The 21,070-nt window shown below is 35.9% G+C and overlaps 1 long non-coding RNA gene across 1 annotated transcript in view; it reads left to right on the top strand.

The window, feature by feature from the left end:
• The window catches only part of LOC148215147 (uncharacterized), a 72,964-nt gene extending 53,351 nt beyond the window's left edge, over window positions 1-19,613 (top strand). The window contains exons 2-3 of the long non-coding RNA XR_015796815.1: window positions 16,198-16,306; window positions 17,479-19,613. This is a non-coding gene — a long non-coding RNA (uncharacterized LOC148215147). The remainder of the gene's footprint in view (window positions 1-16,197; window positions 16,307-17,478) is intronic.
• Window positions 19,614-21,070: the final 1,457 nt, after the last annotated feature.

The raw sequence follows: 21,070 nt of genomic DNA, 5'->3' as shown, positions 1-21,070 counted from the left end.
ACTGGAAAAGCTTCCATTTTTGCAGGTAACTAGTGGGGAGCAGCTGACCAGAAATCAGATGGGTTGATTTCATGCTTCCTTTTTTATCTGGAGGATGTTCGGCATCCAACACTGGCTTCTGGGCACTGATATATGCTGTGGTGCTATCTCTGCTCTCAAAGACAAGCTAAACCACCATTAATTCCCACCGGAAGCTCACTGATTTACTTCTTTATAGAGCCAGTTTGGTGTAGTGGTGGAGGCATCAGGCTAGAAACTGGAACACCATGAGTTCTAGTCCTGCCTTAGGCACGAAGCCAGCTGGATGACCATGGGCTACGCATTCTCTCTCTCAGCCCTCTGAAGGAGGCAATGGCAAACCACTTCCAAAATCCTGCCAAGAAAGCTGCAGGGACTTTCCAGGCAGTCGCCAGGAGTCAAAAACTGACTCAAAGGAACCAAAAAAAAAAAAACAAAGTTTATAAGACTTAAGCATTAAAAATTAAATTGGATATATTTGGTTCAGTTTTTTAGAACGGTCATATGAATACTATAGCATCCATAGTATCAATGTTAATCATTAACAGATTTTTTTAAGTAAAACATCTTCTATTTAAAGCCCTGGTTTACATTTTGAGTAGTTTATTGAGTCATCATCTTCAACAGCTTCAACTTCTTAGAGATGTGTGTGTGTCTGTGATTGTGCATGTGTATGTGTGTGTTTGTGAACATCTTCCTGTTCTTCTATTTTCTCTTCTGAACTTACCTCACAGAATTCAATTTTATTTGGGTCACTTCTATAGAGTGAGATGGAATATTACGGTTTCGGTCATAATTGAAAAAAGAAGTTAAAACAGTATGTCAGTGAAACAGTTTGCCATTTTTTTTTTTTTTTTAGAGTATGAGTAGTTTTACTAGACAAAATGTCTTAACCATCATCCTTAAGAATGAATGGTTTGTCCTTCCATCATTTATTAGTATTCAGCCAATAGATGAAGAAATGATGATATGCAAGCACTGATACCATAATGCAAATCTTATTCATCTGTATTTGCTTCCTGATGTCAGACTCAAGTACATGAGTCATGAGGTTTACATCATGGAATCCCAATGTACATTTTTTCACCTGACTACCAACCCTCTCCTGGCCCATAGTTGTCTATGATTCTTTTTTAACTAATGAAAGCCAAGCATTAATACACTTGGCAATCTTCTGAAATAACTACCATTACCAAAAGTAGACATGAAATCTACTGTAATGAGAATCAACTCTATTGACCTTGTTGTTGTTCATAGTCACTGTGGTGTGGTGGTGTAAGTAAGAGCAGAAGCAACCAGGTTAGCTACCCTTAGTCTGGAAACTCACTTGGTGACTTTGGGCAGTCACTCTCAGCCCAACCTACTTCACAGAGTTATTGTTATGGGGAAAATAGGATGAAGAAGCAATATGGACACCATCTTGGGCTTTTGAATGAAAAGTGAGATATAAGTGTAATAAATCAATATCTCAGGCAAACACTTCTATACTAGGATTAACTAAGGGAACTATTCCCAGTGTGGAGTTTCCTGATATGTTGTGCTATAACTTCTCAATTCTCAAGAATGGTCCTTTTGGATGGGATTATGTGCACTGCAGAAAACCCTGAGAGATAATAAAAGAAAATGTGTTTAACACTTTTTCATATTGGTTGACATTTAAATGCATATAAAGAATATGCAGGTTTGCAGAAAATTAGACTAAATACATTAAATCAAATTGTTACATGAGCTCCAAAGCTCTGACCATGTTTACATATGAGCACTTGTAAGAAATTGTAATTTTGTATCATTAAAACACACTACAAATTACGATAGTATTACATAATGTTCGAATATTCAGGCAAAACTGTATGGTGGGAAAGATTTACTGAGCATAACTGTTACACTCCTTGAAATTAATCAATTTTTAAATTAATGGCCTATTAATGTGAAAGGGACTTTTAAATGTGAAATAACAAGTCAAACTATTAAATCTGAAATAACAAGTAAAACAATTGTGAAAAGTGTCTATATATTTCAAGGTTTAGCTTCATCCTCACCTTGGTCATGTTGGGTATTCTTAGTACTTCACCATGATGTTGTTTTTCTTCAGTTTTCCCTTCTCTTCTGTCCTTTCCACTTCTGTTCTGCCTCAGACAGACTTCCTTGTATACAGGAATAGGGAACAGGGATGCTGAAAGAGAATATTACTGTAGTCTGAATGTGTGAGTGTGCGTTATGTTTATTAAAAACTATACATTAAATATTAATTTTACAGAGGTCTTTTTCATATGAAGAAAGTCAAAAGAACTACTCAGTCCTATCCCTTCTTCTTTGCAGATATGCCATCTTCTAAGCCTACTTGTGAAACTCTGCATCATGCATCTGGCATCAGTCCCCTTTAAATATAGGGACTTGAATCATTTGATAGGTACTATACAACAACAAAACAAATGCAGAAATAATGAAATGGATTTCAGAAGAACTGCATTTTTCATGTCAGTGCTATTCCCCGTTGTTACCATCCTGGCCTTTGCCTATTTTCATTCCTTGTGCTGTGTGCACTTACTTGCTTCATGAAGCAGAGATATTGCACTCCAGCAATTAATGTTGCTCTTGCTGGTTTCTAATTTGTACGTTCCCACTGCCTCGTTGTTTCCTTCTTTGAATGCAATATATTTTAATTTTACAGTAAACTCCAGCTTACATTAGTTCGGCTGTCCTGATGCAAAATGTGAGTTGAAGTTAGGCCAGTGACTTCTTTCCAGATAGCTCTGATTCTCCCTAATTAGTACCAGGATAATCTATGAGAACCGACACTTGATTAGATATCAGAAATGCTGATCTCAAGACCAAAATGATAGCATTTCCTGCCAAAGGCTGTTCTTTTATGCTTATGTTCCTTGTATAGCACTCTTATGGTTTTTTGGGGGGGTTCTCTTTTTTTTTTCTTTCTCATAGTAGGTAGCCTCCTTATATAGTTTCACAGCTTTGGAAACAGCAAGGAGTCCTTCCTGACATTAAGTAAAATTAGAAAAATAAGATCACAAGCTCAGGAGTCAGAAATTAGATTCAAACTGAGCTAGTACAAGTACTTATTAAAGAATGACATGTGAACTTACAAGTATAAAAGAAATCTACAATAAATTTCGATGGGAGTGAATTAGCACGGTCCACAATAATGGAATCAGCAGCAGCACAGATGGCAGTCACTGGAAGTGTCTGCTAGGATTCATCACTTGCCGATCAAAACTTTGCATTAAAAATGATTTATTCCCCAAACATGCCCATATTGGAGGAGGTGGTATACAAATAAACATTTGTCTGAGAAGATGCACCTGAATCCTTTTTTATTTTAATTTGATTTATTTTAATCATTTGGAACAATTATAGGATTAACAGAAATATCCTATAAACAAGTTTTTAACTGGAAAATAAAAACTAACACAAACTAATCTAAAGTAAGGAAGAAAAAAGAAAAAGAAATAAAGAGAAAGCTAAAGTGCAAGAAAGGAAAAAAAGTAAAAGAAAAATAGAAAAGAAAGAAAAAAGATACAAAGAAGTGGCTTCCGATCTTCTTTATAGCAGTTATAAGTACAATTATAAATTTACCTCTTTCTCTAAAGTTACAACATGTCTCTCTTCCCATAATCTATCCTATCTAATCATCAAAATCAAAAATCATACGTTCATTTTTTCATGTTTTCCGCAAAAAGTCCAAAAGGGTTTTTTAGTCAGCAGTAAATGTAGATATTGTCTTTTCTCTAATCAAAAAAATCCATTTGGCCATCTCAGTGAGTTCTATCACCTTCACCAACCATTCCTTCATCGTAGGGATTGCAGAATCTTTCCATCTTTGTGCATACAATAATCTCGCTGCAGTTATCATACACAAAAATAAAGTTCCATGACTTTTTCCCAACTGTTTGTCCATCAGTTCTAAAAGAATGACCTCTGGCCTCAATTGTATATTAATCTTTAAAATCCTCTGAATCAGTGTATGTATTTGAATCCAAAATTTTCTAGCTTTTTTACATATCCACCAAGCATGATAAAATGTCCTTTCTTGTTTTTCACATTTCCAACATGAATTTGCAGTGCCTTTATACATTCTAGACAATTTCTTTGGTGACATATACCAACCGTACATCATTTTATAAAAATTTTCTTTAAGATTATAACACATTGTACATTTCAACCCTTTCAACCACATATTTTCCCATTGTTCCATCTGTATGTTATAACCAAAATTTTTAGCCCAATTTATCATACATTATTTCACTTCTTCTTCTTCTGTTTCAAATTTCAATAGAAGTTTATACATTTTAGCAATTACATGTTCCTCATTTGTACATTATTCCATTTCAAACTCAGTCTTACAATGTTCAAAACTATGAACTCTTGTCTACTTTAAATCTTTCTAATAATTGTAAAAAAGAAAAACATTGGCAACTACGTCCCTCTGCCACCAGTTCTCTTATTTTGTTTTGTATTCCCCTTGACAAAATTCTAGTATCTCATAAGTTAGCCATTTGTATTTGCCTATTATTTCTTGTCTATAAAATGCTTCTTGCGCTGAAAGCCACAAATATGTTTTCAGGCACAACTGGATTTGTATCTATTCCATATTCTCAATATGGCACATTTAGCATAATGACTTTTAAAATCCACATTAACCTTGACTTTGTCATGCCACAGATACCCTTGCCACCCAAATCTCAGGTCATGTTCTTCTAACTCCAAAAGCCTTCTATTTCTCAGCAGTACCCACTCTTTCCTCCAAACCAAATATCAAGCTGCAAAATACAATTTCAGATCAGGTAAACCCAATCTTCCTCTTTCTTTTGCATCCTCTAACATCTTATAATTAACTCAGGATTAAAGCAAAAATCTTTACAAGAAACTGACAGCATAGATTGAGGCCTGCAAGCTTCTTACACTATTATGGACCAAATTTACACTCAGCTGCATGTCCTGCTACAAAAGGTTGCTCTGTGGAGTCAGCCATACTGTCTTAAAGCTCCATTCTGTTCTTCTCATCAGTCCGCTTTTGGGGACTGTTGAGTAAACTCACCCCTCACTGAGCTGATTTAGGGATTTGCCTGCCCCTTGTCTTTTAAGATTTTTTTTCTAATTTATGCTGTCTAAACTCTGATTGTTGTTGTTGTTGTTTAGTCGTTAAGTCTTGTCCGACTCTTCGTGACCCCATGAACCATATTGCGCCAGGCCTTCCTGTCCTTCACTGCCTCCCTGAGTTTGCTCAGTTTCATGCTCACTGCTTCAGTGATGCTATCTAACCATCTCATCCTCTGCCGTCCTCTTCTCCTTTTGCCTTCAATCTTTCCCAGCATCAGGGTCTTGCCTTGTCGTGGCGAAGGGGCTTGCGTAACTCAGTGAAGCCATGAGCTATACCGTGCAGGGCCACCCAAGACGGACAGGTCATGACAGAGAGTTCTGACAAAATGTGGTCCACTGGAGAAGGAAATGGCAACCCACTCCAGTATCCTTGCCAAGAAAACCCCATGGACAATGTTAAAAACTCTGATTACTATTCTGCAAAAAGCCTTTGAAACCTTTTTGTGGTACACAGGTGATGACCTTGCGATAACACAAAGTTCCCTGATCACTTCTGAAAATCATCTGCAAAAAAACAAGTCCAGTCAACAATTTTACTGCAGTAGTGAAAAGGACAGGATGAAATATTAGCAGCTCAAATTACAGTTTAGTTTTGCTGTTTTAATCTAAAGCCTTTGCATTATATATCAATCAAGAGGACTAAAATATCTTTTATAAATGTAGGAAAACCAAACATACAGTGAAATTCAGACATAATTTTATCTCAAAGCACTTAATGTACTTTTCTAGTTAAAGGAAAATAGGAGGCGGGAGTATTAAATATGTTCGCCACCTTGAGCTATATATAAAAAAGGTGGGATACAATTTTAATATAATAATCATGATCATAATCTTAATCATAATCATATAAATTTATTGGGTGCAAGCCAACCAATCACGCAGTTTTTCCAGAATAACCTACTTCAACCTCCTCCACTGTCCCACACCCCGTATTATGCAATGTATTGTCTGAGGGAGGGAGAAAAAAAACCTTTAATCAAATCTGATCTCATATTGTTAGGCAACATTAACTGCTAATAGGAATTTCCTGCTTAGGAAATTTCAGTGAAGTTGAACTGAGCAATAAAATTGATATATAGGGATGGCAGAACATTTCACTCAGTTCATTTTTGTAGATGAATTTTTGAAAAACAAATCAGAAAAAACAGAATTTTTGGAAGACTGAAAATCTGAATTGCAGGGGGAAAAAATCATGAATTCCATACATTTAATGGAAAGTTTTGTTTGTTTGTTTGTTTGTTTGCTTGCTTGCTTTAAATCAAGTGTGGGGAAGCAAAACTGATGAATTTTTCCATTCATACTGAAAGTTGAGGATTTAAACTTAATCTTAACTATTAAGAATTTGGATTGTATACCTGGCATTTAATCATGTGATGCTGAACAATAATTTATTTTTTTCTAACAAGCTCCCCATCTCTAAAGCTGTCCCACAATACTTGGTCCTTTCCATGCTTATGATACTAATACCTATTGCAAACTGGTGAAAATTTCCTTTGGTTCATTTCTGGACACAGTCTTCATAAATAGAAGAACTTGACATTTAAAAATATGTGAGAAATTAAACCAAATAAATTTATATAATGCCTACATTGCCTCCTTATATAATGCCTACATTGCCTGTCCACTTTCAACAAGGAAACATGTGTTGGAAGACCATGAACAAAGCAGTTCTCTCTTCTTATTATACCCCACCATGTATCTCATCCTTCTATCAGCCCCAGAAGTTCACAGGTCTTTGGTAAGCCATTTGACTTAGGATGTGCTTTTTCTTTTGTCTTTCTTTATAAACATATAGTTCTGAATACCTAAAATAAAAGCCATTACTAAATTTTGACATGGCTTCTCTTTCCCCAAAACTTATATTCATTCAACCATCTAATTTCATTGTTGTATACATAAGACTATATGGTCATGTTGCTATGTTTACTCACAAATGTGTGTCTGTTTAAGCTAGTCATGTCTTTTTCCATCTTCCAGAAAACTAGCTTAGTTTAACAAAAACATAGTGGGCCAAGTGTATGTAACTAAGACTGTTAAGTGGGAAGCACAGTGCCTTTGTAATATATGCAAGGAGAAGCAATGGAGGATTTTTTTTTTCTTTTTAAGAAAAATACAACAGCAGATGATTACTTCACCATGAGGTGAAGTAAGGAAAGCTCCTGGATTAAGTGGTACATGTGTACTATGGTTTACATCTCTGGAAGAAAAGATGCAGAATGGGAACTGCAAAGAGATTGGACAGAAATGGTATTGCCAGTTTTTGTTACTGTGCTGTCTAGAATTGATAACTTTGAAATGATTCAAAGATGGAAGACATAAACCAGGAACTCTGGAACTTTAGGGAAGGCATGAGGTTAGTAGGTGCTCAGAACAAGTTGCTCAGGAGAATTGGGAACTGCTCCATGGACAAAAAAATAAATAAATTCAAAAGAAACTTGGAACGTGTCACTGAACACTTAGTACCAACAGATCTTATAAAAGAATGAGATTATCCCTGGAACACAATTCTTTGACTGTTGCATGAAAGAATGGTCTGGGGTTAATGTTCTAAGATAAGAGAAGGAAGGAGATTGGGAACATATATTCTCCAAAGATTGTATTGTCCAATAACAAGAACATTTTGACTATACAGAACCAAGCTTCAATTAAGCTTATCTTTCTCAAGCAAAACTGAAGTTTCTAGAGCCAAGATGCTCTACTGACAATGCACTGCTATTTATTCATACTGGCAACCTGTATGATTTGTCCATGTTCTTTCTGGCCTGTGGACAACTTTTTAACTGACCGTTTATTATATATTTTTATTATTTAATCTTTAAGGTTAGTAACTTATCTGTTCTTCCTCTCTTTCAGTTGCCTTTAGCTAACCTTTATATTGTTTTTAGAAATCCTCACTTCTGAAATCAAGTTAAGCAGTTTGGAGTTAACAAGCCATGTCCAATCAAAATATGTTGAATTTGGGAATCTTATGGTTTTTGTTCCCATTTTAATCATGACAAATGTCAGCACAGAAAAACATGAGGCTCTGTTGCCCTAAACTGTTTGGGAGCATATTTTTGCTGACTATTTTCAGGTTATGTCTGAACAATGAGACAAATAGTTCAAAAAATTTTCCAGGATGTGGGGAACAATTGACATTAGTAGTTGTATAGCACAAAAAATATATGCTGCAGATTTGATATTATTATAGTTAATTGCAAACAGCCATTCTAATTTAAAATTGGGTCAAACATATGGGAAATAAATGATAACATACAACCTTAAAAAAGTATTGTGCTTTTGCAAACATATATAGTTTTTTGGGGGGGGGGTTGTATTTTAATAAGTAGAGCTATGAAAAATATCTGTTTTAATACCTTTTTTCAGCTAGGACACATCCAGTCAATTGTCATCTAGGAAGAATGGTTCTCAGGTGGCTAGAATTTAGAAGTGTGAATCATGTTACAGGCAAGTAGCTGCACTCAAGCATAAATGTTTCATAAATAAAGGTTTCCAATTTTGCAAATTTGGCTGAGAACCAGGGACGGAGGGCATACATGCAGACATGACTTAATTCTCTCTGATTTCATGTGTTCAGGCAGAAGTCTGAAAGAGGTTACATAGATAGCTGTTGTATTCTCAATCATGCAAAATATGAGTGTAGCTTTTCATTTAAATCCCTGGCTGAATGTATGCAGATCAGGGACAGAAAGAACAAGAGCCAAAATGAGAATCTCATTGTCTACCCAATTTGAAGTCCTCCATGCATTCAGTTCAGCAGTGAGGTAAACTAACCTCACATATATAAGTAAGAAGAGGAACAGTTGAGAAACAACAGGAAAAGAGAAAATAGATCAAACTCAGTTAAGAAATTATACGTATTACCACCATCATCCCAAAATACCTTTTTCAAATATATAACCTTCACCATTACTGATTTTTTTCCAAAATATTTTAAGAAAATTAGGTGTAAGGTATATACAAATTGTTATTTTTAACAAGAAACATAAAAATATATACTTAATATTATTTTCTGGTTCACCTGCCTAAATCTTGAACTAATGTGTACAGATAGATCTATGTGCCCTTTTCGTAAACTGTTTCATTACATTTAATTTCAGTAAATCTTTTCTTATCAAGAGCTACTGTTTTCTAATATCTCTGCATCAATTTCAGCCTCCAGTGCAGTCTCCTCAATTCTTTTTTTATATGTCTGGGATATGCTGCGGCTTGGCTATTAATTCCTGTCTGCCCTCAGTCACATGTTCAGGCATGGCCAAGACTTTCAGTTCTTTTTAGCATCTTCTTTTTTCCTGATGGTTTATTTAATCCAGATCCTTAAGCTCTGATAACGTTGGAAATATTTATTGAAGAAAAAGAGCAATATGTTCTCTGCCACTAAAATCACATCTTTTATATGTAGACTTCGGCTATTGTGTCTGAAATAAATTGCCAAGCTCCCAATTATTTTAGTTAGGAGCTGACCCATAGTGAACAGAGACTAATATACTAAACTGAAATCCTTAAAAACTGCCCCTTAAAAATAATCTGAAAAAATGGTCGCTGTTGTGTTTCTAATTCAGAGGCTGGAATTCATTGTTCTTAAAACCAAAATGACATCATTCTTCTAAGAAAGCAGAAAATTGTTTCTTTGACTGTAACTAATTGAGCAAGCAATGACAAAAAATAATTGCACAATATTAAATGTTAACATTCGGTTAGTGGTGAATTGGACCTGAAGACCTAATTTCTTCAGCTTTCAGTTTCACAGAAGTAAATGTATTATGAATTATAACATCATGAATTCTCTATTATAAGAATCAGAGAACTTTCTCAATTATGCGAATGAAGGGGAAAAACTAGCCATATCACTGTTCAACTCTTTACCTATTATTGATTTTAATGGAAAATAGTAAGCACAAACATGCCTCCACTGAAATTAATGTGACTTAAATTAACATTTTAGAAATAATTTTCATTAGTTTGGTATGAAAGTAAGCTGGAGATGGTATATTAAATTTTTAAAAATCCTTCTTTGTAGAGTATAAAGTTCACACCACTTTTATATTAAGTTTTATTTAGTTATAACAGCTGCCTTTTAGTGAAAAATAAAGTAAGTGAAGTCTCACCATCGTTAAATTATGGAAATGTAAACTGGATGGAAAAATAGGAAGCATGCATGGATCTTGTATCGTAAGTAATATTTGGTTCAATGTATGTACAAAACCTTCTAAGGAGGGGGCATGACCAGGAAACGAAAGAAAGGAAAGAACCCAATTACTCTTGTGATCAGTGTCTCCACAAAACAATTTCTACTATGAATTTTGGGTATGTTGATGCTCTTCTGAGGGTTTTGTTTGTTTGTTTTGAATACTCCAAAAAGTTCCAAAAGCACCTTTTACTTCTTTATTAAGTAATGGTCTATGCTGATGAGATTTATAATAGGTTTCTCTCTGAAAAACAGAGCAATGTGGGTACTTTTATTATACAGACATTTTATTATTTCTAAGAATAAGAAACACTCTATATGTGGGATCCACCATTTGATCTTCCTGGGTTTTCATTTAGACTCTGAAGGGACAACTGGAATCTCCAACTTAAATCAGAGCTAGGAGAAGAGAAAAAATGTCCTTAGGCCTCTGCTACAGCTCTTTGAATCTAAGTTCCAGGTTTTATTTAGGCAGGTAGTATGTAACTAGCATACATGTATGAAGTGCCATCAGGTACACATGTACATAGGTACACAAACAAGGATATGCTCCCAGGAAGCTTATAATTTAAAGTAAACGATGGGACATGGGGGCAGGAAATGATGTGGGGCAAACTATTCTTCTGAACTTCAAAAATCCTTTGGTTTTGAGTTGCTGGAGTTTGGGAATTCCTCATCTCTGCAGCGAGATGATTAGCTAGTAATTCAAACATGCTAACTGAGTTAGGAAATGGAATGATTCCTGCATTCCATCAGAATATGTTCAAAATATGGTGGTTTTCTGGCAATTTCACTGATGATGGACAGACAGGGGTGTGCAACTGCACTATCAATAATACTGCCTAAAAAACATTAGGGAGTTCAAGCAATCTAGATTTTTTTTAATGTCAACCTAGATAAAATTGCAAAAGAATGGCTCTCTATGGATTCTTAATGAAAAATGTATGAGCAAAATAATAGAAAAATGTCTGCCAGTTCTATCTATTGGTATTCTACTCTTTGGTCAGGAAATATTGATCTGTCTGAGTAATTGAAACTTCAGAGCTTGCACATATTTTCCCAAATTCCTTCTTCTTCTTCTTTTTTTGAGACAGTCAATCTTTTAACCTATTAAGAGAAATGTTTAAACCTCTCTCTGAATCCATTTATGTCATAGGATCCATTGCTGAGAACCAGAGCAGTATACAAAACCCTAAATCTAACAGACATACTAGTATTGCAGTGAGAGCTCATTCATTCAATGAGAACTGCTTCTTCAATAAGAACTAGTGTTCTAGTTGTATATTTCTTGATAAAACAGATGAAATGACAATGGTGAACTTTTTCCTGCCATCAGTTTCAGCATTCAGCATGTTGTTGTTAATTCAGAATTGAATGGGAAAAATATTTTATAATTCTATCTAGATATATCAGTATTTTGATTGTAGCGTAGGATAAGCATGGAGAAATATTGGAACTATCTCTCTTGATTTATAAGAGATGTACTTAGCCGCTTCTTTTCCTAAAGTTATATCTACCTATTTTCCTCTTTTTATATCTAGGAACTGAAGCGCTAAATATGTGTTGATACATGAAAAGCTAATGGGTGGATGGCTTCTATGTATTTATATCACATCCTTCTATGTAAATCAATTTCAAGGATGCCTTACAAAAGTGAAAGGTACATACAGTTGCCTAGGGATCCATTTTTAAAACAAGCCTCATTACATTCTCAATATAACAACTATCTCGAGAAAATGTGGGACATTATTTTTTTCCAAATATTAGTCCAGATTACAGTTTTTAAAAGCTGTACTTCCTATTGTTAAGATTCAGTATATTGCTACTCATCATATGACTTCTCCAACTTAGTACATGATCAGAATGTAACATATAGGAAATATAAAATAAGGTATCATTAGGGTCATAGTTAGAAAACATCTTACTACATAAAGTTAACATCTTATCAGGCAGTTTCTCAATTCTATATTGCCTATATTGTCTATGAAAAAAAACCTAGCTATTAAAATCTCAGTTTCATGATTTTATTATCACATAACAACATAAAACAGATTTTACAATATAACTAAAATGAATTATCAAGATTACTTTCTCCAACACCAAGAAAACATTTCTGCTCTACTGGTCAGTTTGTTTCAAGGTAGTAAGTAGGGGAAAACTCAACAATGAACAATTATCTTAATTTGATACAACAACATGATCTTAAGTGTGTGGAAAGAGTGTATTTCCTTAATTAAACAAACCCCACCAAAACTCTAAGTGATAGTTCCAAGATTTTATTTTGAGGGCAATTAATTTGCAGCTCATATTCATTTTTCTACATTTTATAGCATCATAACCCATAATTATAAGAACAAAGGTTAAAACTATCATTTTATCCAGGACAGTTTTGTGCCATTTCTATAGATTTCTTAGGCACTAGAGACTAGTTATGATTAATTAGTTTGACTACCTACAAAGCGATATTTTTCTCCATGTAAATGTGTATTGCTTTGTAGAGCCAAGGTCAACAGTTGAAAATGTACCACATTTTACTTTCTTCAACCATATCCTTAGATTAATATAGAGTTATTTGAATATGATGTGTATTGGAGGAAAAATATATTTTTCTTTAAGAAAATATTCAAATGCATTACATATTGACTGCAAATATTTTTCATACAGAATATGATTATAGTAAATAAAAATGGCTCTCATTCTTCTTGGTAAGGAAAAGAAGCAAGGCAGATGGCCAAGCTATACTCCCTTTTGCTGGTTTCTTTCAAAAGCAAGTGTTCTTCTGCCCCTTCCTCAACATTAATGCCTTTCACCTTCTGATACTTTGTGATATATTACATGCAATTCATAGTATCTTGTGCTTGGAAAGCTACTCTGTCCTTTCCAACTGAAGAGATTTGAAGGGGCTTTTTTAAGAATTAGTTTTAGCCTGAACAAATCATGCAAGCAAAGAATTTTCTTCTAGACAATGGCTCTAATTCTCTCATGGAACAATTAAATCCCCCAGCCTTCTTTCCCATCATTCCTCTTCTCCAGTCCTGACGTTTCTGCAAATGGGGAAATCCCATTGGCAAATAGTAACTGTCATTGCAGAAACTACTTGATTTTTCTTCAGCCTTAATCACTAACCAATTGCTGAGCACTCTTAGCTTAAATAGCTCTGCTCATATATTGGCCAGGAAGAAAATATTCTGATTGAGTTATTCTGATATTACTACTAACAAGATGCTATGTGTACCTTCATACTGTGATCTGTAAGTGTAACAGACCTCAGGAAAGAGCCCACCCATGCCTTAATATTATTAATAGCCAAAGTAATCCATTCAATTTTTCCATTTTTGATATCTCATATACCTCTTAATCGATGAGATATGGATGACAGTACGTTGACTTGCAAAGTAGTATGTAGATTAGAGACCCTAATTTATATGGAATAGTATGCACAAGGTAGGGATAAAAAGTGGGTTTCAGAAAATGTGTTAACACTAACCAGTACTGTCCTTACAGTTAGCAAAGAATGCTCCATGTGACACAGTTTTCACTAAGCTTGGTAACTATTATTCTGTGCTGCTCTCAATAAAGTGTTATGTGAAAGCTTTGATTAACCGAAGCCATATGAACAGGAGAGATCAATATCTATGGGTGTATCTGATGATGACCAAGGCATACAGGTGATAGTCACTAATAATGTAAGAGTACCAAATAGAAAGATCATGAACTGCAAGTGAAAGTGTAGGCTAACTATAAACAAAAAGGTTAAAATGTATCTCAAGAAATATGAATTGGTGAATTGGAGCTGTGGATATGTATAAAAGTAAAAATTAATAGGGTGCTGATAATTGCAGGTTATGTTCCAGTGAATGGTGACAATGAAAGAAGAGATGAGTTGGGCAAAAAAATTACAACATTCTGAATGAATGTGATTGGAGAGAATAGATGGAATGAGATGAGTTAATGATTACTGAGAAGCATAGAGAATCCTAATAGCTATAACCATGTACAAAGCCCGTTCAGTATACTTTGTGGAAATATAAAGTTGAATAACATTTAATTAAAAGAAAAACAGTTGAAAAGAAAGACCCAACTTTAAAATGTGACTTATTCTATTATAAATAATTTTCCAGAAGGGTTGGGCTTTAATCAGTATAATTAAATCATAATCACCATACTATAACCAAGGTACATCAAAACAACTCATAACACCTGCAGACATATCAGGCTACAATAAAGTCCTGGATAAATATAGACCCATTCTACTGAAAATCACTTGTACACTCTTTAATATATAAAACAATTACCCTACCATGTAGTCAACGTTGCCTCATTTTTTTCCTCTTTTAGTCCTGATAGTGCAATATCTTTTCCTAATATTGGAGTATAGTAAACATAAAAATGAGGAGATAGGCAAAAAAGAGATTCTCCCATTTCTTTCTCATTCCACATACTTAAACAAAGCTGTGTGTAGGCAGGATGTTATGCTAGCAATTTTGACTTGCTGGAGAAAAATCTAGGTGGTTAAGTCCTATTTCTTCTGGAGCAGTACTTCCAGTACAGGAAGGACTTGAACAAATTAGCCCCTCCTTCTTTATGATGCTGTCTCAAGCATGCCAAATAAACTCATGGGAAAATGATTTTTGTCTTCTCTGGTCATGCTTTATGTTTAGTGTGTGTGGTTTTCTTTCTGGAAAAATTGGAAACGAGAAGGTATAACCATTTTCCTGACACCCTCCTCTGGGATTCACAAAGGTTGCTGTGGATCGTGACATACTATACAGTATAACAAACAGCCATGTCCAGATCTGAAGGAAGGTTTAGAGCAGGCTGGCTGGGGAATTTTGGGAGATGAAGTCCACACAAGTTGCCAAGTTTCAGAGGCACCGCTTTAGAGCTTGGTTTAACCACTCTGAACTATTCAGAAATGACAGTTGGTGATATGCAACCAACAAGAGTTATGTAGCAAAGGCCACAAAAAAGTGTTTCCCACTTAAACATTACCCCAGCCTTTCTCCCTTGAATGTCTCACTTAAATGTAGCTCATGACATAACAAAGATGTTACTGTATAATTTTGCTACTTATTTGTTTCCAATGACAACACATTCAAGCAGAAGCAACCTTCATATAATCTGCATTAGCAGTTTATATTTTACTAATTTTGGGACAGGAAAGAAATTATAATAATTTTATAATGCCAAATGGCAATTTATAAAATCTATCAGTCATTTATAATCTTGTAGAGCTAGTAAGTTGATACCACTTACATCTTGAGTTGGTAACATGGGCTTGCAAGCATTAATGTATCCTGGTAGGCCCCAGTATTATTTCCACTAAGCTGTTCCTCCCGTCTCTAATTTTTGACAAGGCATTTTTAAAAAAAACCTTGAAGATCCCAAGAGGAACTGGTGTCAAGAAAATCAGGAAAATGGTTGCCATGCAGGTTCAGGTACAACTTCTGTTTACTTTGACTACGATGAAGCATTCCTTCTCAAAGTACTCAATCAACAAGCAGCTTCTGTTATGGAGCAAGATAAATGGGATCGGCATGGAGTATACAAGAACTCTGACATTTTTTGTAACACATTATCTAGGTGGCTTCATGGTGCACTGCCTGACAATGTTCTTAAGGAAAAGGTAAGTATTATAGCAAATTGGGTTTTCGAACAATATATATGTGAGTAGATAGACACAGTCAGTGCAAACAAAAAATAGATAATAAGAAACAGAAAAGCTGGCCTATTTCCCTTTCTCCTTGTAATAAATGGTAATACAGGTGAACTTCTGTAATTCTTTCTTCTTACTACATTTTCTGCATATATTTTCTATGATCCAACAATTTCTTTTAAATGAGAGAAACTCAAAGAAGTTCTGCTTTCTCACTCAGTTTACAAAACACAGAAGCCAACCCATTTACTGGCAACATCATAAAGTTGGATGAAGAGATTCAGACCATTGAATCCAGCCTGATACTTGCTGCAGGAATTCAAATCCAAGTAGGTGGCTGCCTAACTGCACTTGAACAGAGACTTTATATAGAAACCATAGATCTGGTATGTTACCCAAATCATGTGATGGATTCCAAGATAGTTTGTCTATATACTGGAATTTATTTTTTTATCAAATTTTTAAGGCTGTCTGACTTCCTAATGACTCTGGGCAGCAAACTTTATTAAAAACAGTTTGGATTTTAACACAAAACAGAAAACAGTGATGAACATCCAGGAAGAGCATAAACCATTCTCACAAAGGGTATGCCACCCACCGTAAACCAAGGCCTGGGGAAAGAACAAGGTTTCCAGGGCCTGTTTAAATGAGATCAGATTTGTGGAGGATGCTACTATAGAAGGCAGGCACTGCACTGCAACAGAGAAGGCTCACTTCCTGGATCCCATCAGATTACACTGCTTAATCAGTAGGATCCAAATCACACCAGCTCTGACAAACAGAACAGGCAGACACTACAGGAAACAGATGGTCCTTCAGTTAGCCAGACCTTATGCCATGAAGGACTTTATGGGTGATCACTAGCATCTTGAATTGCACCCAGAAGCCTGCTACTAACCAGTGCAGCTCACAGAGCAAAGGTGTTCCATGAGCATATTGTGGCATCCCATAACTGCCCATACCACCAAACATACAGAGAAAATATGCATTTTTTATTTCAATTTTATTGAAAATTTTCAATATTTAATGTTCTATATCTGCATTTCCACAATAGCTAATAGTAACAATATACAATTAGATCTTTTCCCAGTGCTTTTTTCAGATCAACCAAATGTTGATCCATTGGTTACAAGAAGAATTGACTGACCAGCTTGTTTCATGAGCCTGGTGTCATGGGCTGAGAGAGAGAGAGTGACTGGCCCAAAGTCACCCAGCCAGCTTTCATGCCTAAGGCAGGACTAGAACTCACAGTCTCCTGGTTTCTAGCCTAGTGCATTCACCAATAGCCCAAACTGGTTCTCAGATCTTTTCCCACTGCTGAGCTAAAGTATCAACCTTCCTTGAGTGGGCAGAACAGTAAACCAGAATGAATTGTGATGTCCCTGTTTCTGGGCTCAGTCCTCAGCCACAGCATATTGCAGGTGTTAGAGTTCTGTTTTCATGTTTGCAAGGCATGTTAAGTAAACAGAATTCCTCCAGCTTTACTTTCTTCCTCTCCCAGGTATCACACTTGATGGGAAACAACCCCCCAGTGACAGCAGTGTGGCATGGGGGCTGGGACTTGAAGAAAGAAGCTTAATGTCTTTTGCTTCTGTCAACTGAGGACTGACATGAAAAGTGTTGAAAAGAAATCAGGGGAGGAAGCGTGCCTTTCCTTTATCACTGCACATTGTACAACAGACACTGCTCATGTTAATGTTATTGTAACTCTGGTTTGGTGAGCTTGGAGCAAGATTGCAAAATCCACACACAAACCTCCCCACACACATGCCCACACTTTTTGGCAGAGTTATAACAGACAAGCAGGATCAGGTCAATCCTCAGAGTTCTTGCCCAGCCATTTTTAAGCCTATTATTAATGGGGAAGATGAACATTTGCACAGACTAAATGATTTGCTATTGATTTGTGGAGATGCAAAAAACCTAGCTCTTTGGCACTGCAGAGTTGTGAGAGATTGTTAAACCCATTATCTCCATCCATGCATGAGTCTGCTGCTGCACAAATTCATTCAACCAGCAGGAGTTTCTCCCTCTCTGTTTTCTATTTTGCTTTGGCTGAGAGCAGCTGAAACAGGCCTCGTTGTTTTTCTCCTTCCTCTAAGGCAGGGTTCCTCAACCTCAGCAACTGTAAGACGTGTGGACTTCAACTCCCAGAATTCTGGGAACTGAAGTCCACACATCTTAAATTTCCTGACGTTGAGAAACACTGCTCTAAGGTCTAACAAAAGTGGACCTATAAAACTGCTGAAGGACTTGGCAAAATAAAGGATATGCCCTGCCCTTACTTTAAAAGGTTTACTAGCCTGCAAAAATAAAAGCAATTTGCTTTGGACAAAAGCAAAAGTGGGGCATCACCCCCACCAGCCCCAACCCATTCTTTCTGGTACATTTTACTGAGCAAAGTTGATAGACCTAGTAGAGAGGCTCAGCCAATAAACTCAGTTAATGAATGAACTGATACAGTGGAAGGAGGCTCAAGAAATTCATGATCCCAGATCAGAAACAGTGATGTGATACTTTCAGCGCACACAAAAAAGATGAATTTGCCATGTGGTCACTATGAACACTGGAGAGGAAGTTGAAAGGATTTTTTCCTCTTGTGCAAACTGCATAATTCAATACCACATGATATAATGGTGGCCACTACCTCTGAGAATTCTGAAAGGAAAAGAAACGTATTCATGAAGGATAAAGTTAGCAATAGCTACCAGTCATAACAGTTATTATTATCTCTAGTATTAAAGAGAGTATATGGTTAAGTGCTAGTTGCTGGAAAACGTGAAAAGACAGCAAGAAGTTTTTATTACTTTCTCAAAACGTTAAGACCAGGCGTTGTCCAGTGAAACTATCCGAAAGGTTTAGAACAGACAAAAGAAAATACTTCTTCATGCGACACAGAATTAATGTGATTAATGGATATTTATTAATTATTAATCAATGTGCTTAATGTCCTTTTAGCCCCAACCCTGCTGACCTTCAGGAAAGCATTAAAAATTTGGCTTTTCTAGCAGGTCTGGGTTGAGGCAATATATGAACCATTTGAATAGTCACTAAATGTGCATTCCCCAGCACACTGTTATTATTGTATTTTGTCTCGGATTGTTTTTTAATTTAATGTTTTTAACCATTAAGCAACTGCATTAAATTGTTCCTGTGGTCAGCCCTATACATTAAAATTAAACAAATAAATAAATAATCAATTCATATCTGTCTATGGAATTCATTACCACAAGATGTGGTACGGGCCATTAACCTGGATGGTATTAAAAGAGGGTTTGATAAATTCATGGAGGACAGGTCTATTAAGGGCTCGAAGACTAAATGTTACCCCTGGGTTGGGAGCAGAATAACCCCAAATACCAGTTGCAGAAGAACAGCAATGGGAGAGGAAGCATCTGCTTTGCCACAATGAGAAGCAAAATAACAAACAAACTAGGATGAGCCTTAACCTGATTTAGCAGAGCTACTGCTCCTGTGTTTGCCTTCTGACTGATGAAACAGGGTACTAACTAACTAGACCTTTGAACTCATCTGATAAGATCTGTCTATAATTTAAATTTGTCTAAAACTCGTCATTCAACGTCTCGGATTGTTTTGTAATTTAATGTTTTTAACCATTAAGCAACTGCATTAAATTGTTCCTGTTGTCAGCCCTATACATTAAAATTAAACAATTAAACAAATAAATAATCAATTCATATCTGTCTATGGAATTCATTACCACAAGATGTGGTATGGGCCATTAACCTGGATGGTATTAAAAGATTAAAATTTATCAAAAGAATTTGATAAATTCATGGAGGACAGGTCTATTAAGGGCTCGAACGTCACAGGACAACCACATCTTCTGTGATATGATGGGTTTGTGGGAAGGGAGACTTTCTATCCATGTTCTTAGTATATTCATAGCTGTATAAAACTCTGTAATGTCTGCCCTCCCCCTCTCCACTAATGCCAGTCCACTGAAGATTTCATAGAGATATTGAAACAAGTTTAATATCTCAAACAGAAACACTAAAGTTATGATGCTATGCATGTGCAGGTATCAAATTATTAGGTAAGTTTGCCGCCTTAAGTTAATTATAAAAATATTAAAGGCGGGATAAAAAAAATAACAATATTCATTTCAATGCAAACTTAGATCACAAATTAGTATGCCTGCATTTTGGCCCTATAGCTTACATACCATATTGATTAATTGATTTTTGCCAAGGGTTTAAACAGAAACAGGTGTAGAATGCAACTGTAACAATGCCTGTTTTCTCACAGGTAAATCTGTCAGTGGTCTTGCAGGAACTAGATTTAGAACTGCATTTAGGTTATTGAGGGCAAAACCTTGCTCAGTTTGGTGCTTTCAAATCAGGCCCGAGAGCCAGTTTGGTGTAGTGATTAAAGCACCAGACTAGAAACCAGGAGATTGTGAGTCCTAGTCCTGCCTTAGGCACAAAGCCAGCTGGGCGATCTTGGGCCAGTCACTCTCTCTCACCCTAGGAAGGAGTCAGTGGCAAATCACTTCCAAAAACATTGCCAAGAAAGCTGCAGGGACTTGTACAGGCAGTCCCCAGGAGTCAACAATGACTTGAAGGCACACTAAAAAAAAAAAATCAGGCCCAATTCCAGGTGACTCTATGGAAAAATGTCCTTCATTGTGGCCTATACCTGGTAACAATCCACAGCTTTGCTAGGGGTATTCTGTGATATCCTTCCATCCAATTTATCCAATGTTTCCCTTTTGTCTATTTAACTTCATTTTACTAAGCATATCAATTTTTTCTAATCCATTGTCTACTTGTATATTATGCCCAAAATATGTGAATTTCTGCTTGCTAATAATTGCCTCCAGGGAGCAGTCAGTCTTTATTTCTTCCAGAAGCAATCAATTAGTTCTTCTTGCAGTCTATGGTATTCTTAATTCTTCATTTAAATCCATAATTTGAAAGCACCTATCTTTTTTGTCTCATTCTTCCTCAATGTCCAGCTTTCCTAGCAGTACCCTACCATTTCTGTCACTGTTGCTCCCAGAGTTATTGGAACTACTAAGCTCTCAAGTAGATCCAGGTGGTCCAGAAATCCAAACAAAAGCCTCCCTGCTT

The sequence above is a fragment of the Python bivittatus genome, unplaced genomic scaffold (assembly GCF_059951505.1).
Source record: "Python bivittatus isolate LINGU-HERP-01145 unplaced genomic scaffold, Pbiv_v1 ctg000350_np1212, whole genome shotgun sequence".
Taxonomy (NCBI): Eukaryota; Metazoa; Chordata; class Lepidosauria; order Squamata; family Pythonidae; genus Python; species Python bivittatus.
This window is presented reverse-complemented; position numbering and strand designations above follow the sequence as displayed.